This window comes from Coregonus lavaretus, assembly GCF_964263955.1.
Source record: "Coregonus lavaretus genome assembly, chromosome: 2".
Lineage (NCBI taxonomy): Eukaryota > Metazoa > Chordata > Actinopteri > Salmoniformes > Salmonidae > Coregonus > Coregonus lavaretus.
This window is the reverse complement of record NC_139989.1, coordinates 2129148-2135545: the sequence shown is the minus strand read 5'-3', so window position 1 is coordinate 2135545 and position 6398 is coordinate 2129148.

Sequence of the window (6398 nt, the reverse complement as noted above, 5' to 3'; positions counted from 1 at the left end):
TTAGTCTAATACAGTGACAACTAAAAGATATCAAAAACAATTTAGTCCAATCAACGTAAGATAAATATGATGTGGCTGTCCATTGTTCTGATTTGCGTGTGGGTGTGGGTGTGCGTGTGTGCGCGTTCGTGCACGTATAAAAAACATGTTGACTCACCCTACTAGTAGAGAATTGCCAATGCCATCCTCCTCTCTTTCATGTTGATGAAACGGTCTATGACTCTTTCATACAGTACACGCTTTAAGTTAACTGGCTAAAATGCTTGCTCGCTAGCCTAACTTCCTTTCATGGACAACGTTAGCTAGTTAACATTAGCCTTTTACATCTAGCTACATATTGAACTTCCATCCTCTCAGTCCAGGGGCACAATGTATTTTATGGTTGGATCAGAATCGTCGTTATAATCACTGGGCAGTACGGAGAATTGAGTAAAACGTCCATATCCTGATCTCCATCCATATCCCTATCTCCATCCATATCCCTATCTCCATCCATATCCCGATCTCCATCCATATCCCTATCTCCATCCATATCCCTATCTCCATCCATATCCCTATCTCCATCCATATCCCTATCTCCATCCATATCCCTATCTCCATCCATATCCCTATCTCCATCCATATCCCTATCTCCATCCATATCCCGATCTCCATCCATATCCCTATCTCCATCCATATCCCTATCTCCATCCATATCCTGATCTCCATCCATATCCCTATCTCCATCCATATCCCTATCTCCATCCATATCCCGATCTCCATCCATATCCCTGTCTCCATCCATATCCCTATCTCCATCCATATCCCGATCTCCATCCATATCCCGATCTCCATCCATATCCCTGTCTCCATCCATATCCTTATCTCCGTCCATATCCCTATCTCCGTCCATGGCTAATTTAGGAAAGGGCCAATTTTAGCTAGCTAGCTAGCCACCGGAGGACAACATGCAACAATTCAAGTTGTTTCCATCGATGACGTGCAGTATTTCTCTCGGAGTGAAGCAAAATCCAAGCTGGCTTCCCTTGACACTTTTTTTTTCACTCAGTTTAGCTCAACGCTGATTGGCTATTATTTTATACTTTTTTTATCAAGGGAGGCCAAATGATCGTTGACTCATTTGGACCAGACAGAATCAGATAGATGGCACTGTTTCTCTCCCTTGGATGCTTTCTCCGGTGAGATAAATTCAGCCTCTTGTGAAATGAAGGAAAATTATGGAAACACAGAGACGAAAGATACAACGTTTTTTTCTTTGGTACATTTTTTACCATGAATACACGCCACTGGTCGAAACACAAATGAAACATTCATGGACATTTAACTAGCTAGCTTTTGCTAGCTAGTTTGTCCTGGGAGATGAACATTGGGTTGTTATTTTACCTAACATGTATATGGTCCAATGTACAGCACTTCTTCCTCCATTTAGATGTTGTGTAGATACTAGATCATATTACCCTGTTATTACCACAGGATGTAATAGTATCATATTACCACAAGTATGTCATAATAATAATAATAATAATAATAATAATAATAATAATAATAATAATAATAATAATAGTATGTCACATAAGATACGAATCACTTGTCAATGTTGGTCCAGACATGAGATGGGTAGGCTGTCATGGGTAGGCTGTCATGGGTAGGCTGTCATGGGTAGGCTGTCAAGGGTAGGCTGTCATGGGTAGGCTGTCATGGGTAGGCTGTCATGGGTAGGCTGTCATGGGTAGGCTGTCATGGATAGGCTGTCATGGGTAGGCTGTCATGGGTAGGCTGTCATGGGTAGGCTGTCATGGGTAGGCTGTCATGGGTAGGCTGTCATGGGTAGGCTGTCAAGGGTAGGCTGTCATGGGTAGGCTGTCATGGGTAGGCTGTCAAGGGTAGGCTGTCATGGGTAGGCTGTCATGGGTAGGCTGTCATGGGTAGGCTGTCAAGGGTAGGCTGTCATGGGTAGGCTGTCATGGGTAGGCTGTCATGGGTAGGCTGTCATGGGTAGGCTGTCATGGGTAGGCTGTCATGGATAGGCTGTCATGGGTAGGCTGTCATGGGTAGGCTGTCATGGGTAGGCTGTCATGGGTAGGCTGTCATCAGCTTTATATCTTACTGGAGCTGTAATATAATGTATTGGAACATGTTCCATGTGTATCCAGAAGGACAGGAGAGGGCAGCGGGACAGGAGGACAGGAGGACAGGAGGACAGGAGGACAGGAGGACAGGAGGACAGGAGGACAGGAGGACAGGAGGACAGGAGGACAGGAGAGGGCAGCGGGACAGGAGGACAGGAGGACAGGAGGACAGGAGGACAGGAGAGGGCAGCGGGACAGGAGATGACAGGAGGACAGGAGGACAGGAGGACAGGAGGACAGGAGGACAGGAGGACAGGAGAGGGCAGCGGGACAGGAGGACAGGAGGACAGGAGGACAGGAGGACAGGAGGACAGGAGGACAGGAGGACAGGAGAGGGCAGCGGGACAGGAGGACAGGAGGACAGGAGGACAGGAGAGGGCAGCGGGACAGGAGGACAGGAGGACAGGAGAGGGCAGGAGGACAGGAGGACAGGAGGACAGGAGGACAGGAGGACAGGAGAGGGCAGCGGGACAGGAGAGGACAGGAGGACAGGAGGACAGGAGAGGGCAGCGGGACAGGAGATGACAGGAGGACAGGAGGACAGGAGGACAGGAGGACAGGAGGACAGGAGGACAGGAGGACAGGAGAGGGCAGGAGGACAGGAGGACAGGAGGACAGGAGGACAGGAGGACAGGAGAGGGCAGGAGGACAGGAGGACAGGAGGACAGGAGGACAGGAGGACAGGAGAGGGCAGCGGGACAGGAGAGGACAGGAGGACAGGAGGACAGGAGAGGGCAGCGGGACAGGAGATGACAGGAGGACAGGAGGACAGGAGGACAGGAGGACAGGAGGACAGGAGGACAGGAGGACAGGAGAGGGCAGGAGGACAGGAGGACAGGAGGACAGGAGGACAGGAGGACAGGAGAGGGCAGCGGGACAGGAGGACAGGAGGACAGGAGGACAGGAGGACAGGAGGACAGGAGAGGGCAGCGGGACAGGAGGACAGGAGGACAGGAGGACAGGAGGACAGGAGGACAGGAGGACAGGAGAGGGCAGCGGGACAGGAGGACAGGAGGACAGGAGGACAGGAGGACAGGAGGACAGGAGGACAGGAGGACAGGAGGACAGGAGGACAGGAGAGGGCAGCGGGACAGGAGGACAGGAGGACAGGAGGACAGGAGGACAGGAGGACAGGAGGACAGGAGAGGGCAGCGGGACAGGAGGACAGGAGGACAGGAGGACAGGAGGACAGGAGGACAGGAGAGGGCAGCGGGACAGGAGGACAGGACAGGAGGACAGGAGAGGGCAGGAGGACAGGAGGACAGGAGGACAGGAGGACAGGAGGACAGGAGAGGGCAGCGGGACAGGAGGACAGGAGGACAGGAGGACAGGAGAGGGCAGCGGGACAGACAGTCAGCTATTTCCACACAGCAGCTGCTGTCTATTTGTAACTCCTGCTGTACACTTCTGACACTGAATAGATATAGATGTTCATTACATTGATTATCCCTGATTTGTTTTCTCTCAAATTACATGGTGACATATATGGAACTGACTGAACTGCTAAACCGATTGTTTAGAATCTGAACACATAACTAAACGCATAACTAAACGCATAACTAAACGCATAACTAAACGCATAACTAAACGCATAACTAAACGCATAACTAAACGCATAACTAAACTCGTCACAGTGTTTAGATTGTAAACGCCAGAACATGTTTATTCGCTGTAACCCTTTTTAAACACCTGAACACGTTTATTCAGCACAAGGCATTTAGGGTTTAAACACTAAACACTGGGGGAGTTGTTTTAACACTGTAGGGTGTAACGCTGTATTTGCATATTTACCAGCATGCCTTTCAAGTTAATGTGAGAGATACCCACCCATGACTGTGTTTGTTAATGATAGAGACATGGTTGTAGCATTCAATAACTTATATTCCTGAAGCCTTCACCAAGTGACTGTCTAAGTGAATGTTTTTCAATTAAAAGTAAACCCTTTGTGACCACATATTAGACATGTCATAAGGCCTTTAGTTATGGTCTAGTTATCCTCAACATTTAGTTATGGTCTAGTTATCCTTAACCTTTAGTTATGGTCTAGTTATCCTCAACCTTTAGTTATGGTCTAGTTAACCTTTAGTTATGGTCTAGTTAACCTTTAGTTATGACCTAGTTATCCTCAACCTTTAGTTATGGTCTAGTTAACCTTTAGTTATGGTCTAGTTATCCTCAACCTTTAGTTATGACCTAGTTATCCTCAACCTTTAGTTATGGTCTAGTTAACCTTTAGTTATGGTCTAGTTATCCTCAACCTTTAGTTATGACCTAGTTATCCTCAACCTTTAGTTATGGTCTAGTTATCCTTTAGTTATGGTCTAGTTAACCTTTAGTTATGGTCTAGTTATCCTCAACCTTTAGTTATGACCTAGTTATCCTCAACCTTTAGTTATGGTCTAGTTAACCTCAACCTTTAGTTATGGTCTAGTTAACCTTTAGTTATGGTCTAGTAATCCTCAACCTTTAGTTATGGTCTAGTTATCCTCAACCTTTAGTTATGGTCTAGTTATCCTCAGCCTTTAGTTATGGTCTAGTTATCCTCAACCTTTAGTTATGGTCTAGTTATCCTCAGCCTTTAGTTATGGTCTAGTTATCCTCAACCTTTAGTTATGGTCTAGTTATCCTCAGCCTTTAGTTATGGTCTAGTTAACCTTTAGTTATGGTCTAGTTATCCTCAACCTTTAGTTATGACCTAGTTATCCTCAACCTTTAGTTATGGTCTAGTTATCCTCAACCTTTAGTTATGGTCTAGTTATCCTCAGCCTTTAGTTATGGTCTAGTTAACCTTTAGTTATGGTCTAGTTATCCTCAACCTTTAGTTATGACCTAGTTATCCTCAACCTTTAGTTATGGTCTAGTTATCCTCAACCTTTAGTTATGACCTAGTTATCCTCAACCTTTAGTTATGGTCTAGTTATCCTCAACCTTTAGTTATGGTCTAGTTATCCTCAACCTTTAGTTATGGTCTAGTTAACCTCAACCTTTAGTTATGGTCTAGTTATCCTCAACCTTTAGTTATGGTCTAGTTATCCTCAACCTTTAGTTATGGTCTAGTTAACCTCAACCTTTAGTTATGGTCTAGTTATCCTCAACCTTTAGTTATGGTCTAGTTATCCTCAACCTTTAGTTATGGTCTAGTTATCCTCAACCTTTAGTTATGGTCTAGTTATCCTCAACCTTTAGTTATGGTCTAGTTATCCTTTAGTTATGGTCTAGTTATCCTTTAGTTATGGTCTAGTTATCCTTTAGTTATGGTCTAGTTATCCTCAACCTTTAGTTATGGTCTAGTTATCCTTTAGTTATGGTCTAGTTATCCTCAGCCTTTAGTTATGGTCTAGTTATCCTCAACCTTTAGTTATGGTCTAGTTATCCTTTAGTTATGGTCTAGTTATCCTCAGCCTTTAGTTATGGTCTAGTTATCCTCAACCTTTAGTTATGGTCTAGTTATCCTCAACCTTTAGTTATGGTCTAGTTATCCTTTAGTTATGGTCTAGTTATCCTCAGCCTTTAGTTATGGTCTAGTTATCCTCAACCTTTAGTTATGGTCTAGTTATCCTTTAGTTATGGTCTAGTTATCCTCAGCCTTTAGTTATGGTCTAGTTATCCTCAACCTTTAGTTATGGTCTAGTTAACCTTTAGTTATGGTCTAGTTATCCTCAACCTTTAGTTATGACCTAGTTATCCTCAACCTTTAGTTATGGTCTAGTTATCCTTTAGTTATGGTCTAGTTAACCTTTAGTTATGGTCTAGTTATCCTCAACCTTTAGTTATGACCTAGTTATCCTCAACCTTTAGTTATGGTCTAGTTAACCTCAACCTTTAGTTATGGTCTAGTTAACCTTTAGTTATGGTCTAGTAATCCTCAACCTTTAGTTATGGTCTAGTTATCCTCAACCTTTAGTTATGGTCTAGTTATCCTCAGCCTTTAGTTATGGTCTAGTTATCCTCAACCTTTAGTTATGGTCTAGTTATCCTCAGCCTTTAGTTATGGTCTAGTTATCCTCAACCTTTAGTTATGGTCTAGTTATCCTCAGCCTTTAGTTATGGTCTAGTTAACCTTTAGTTATGGTCTAGTTATCCTCAACCTTTAGTTATGACCTAGTTATCCTCAACCTTTAGTTATGGTCTAGTTATCCTCAACCTTTAGTTATGGTCTAGTTATCCTCAACCTTTAGTTATGGTCTAGTTAACCTTTAGTTATGGTCTAGTTATCCTCAACCTTTAGTTATGGTCTAGTTAACCTTTAGTTATGGTCTAGTTATCCTC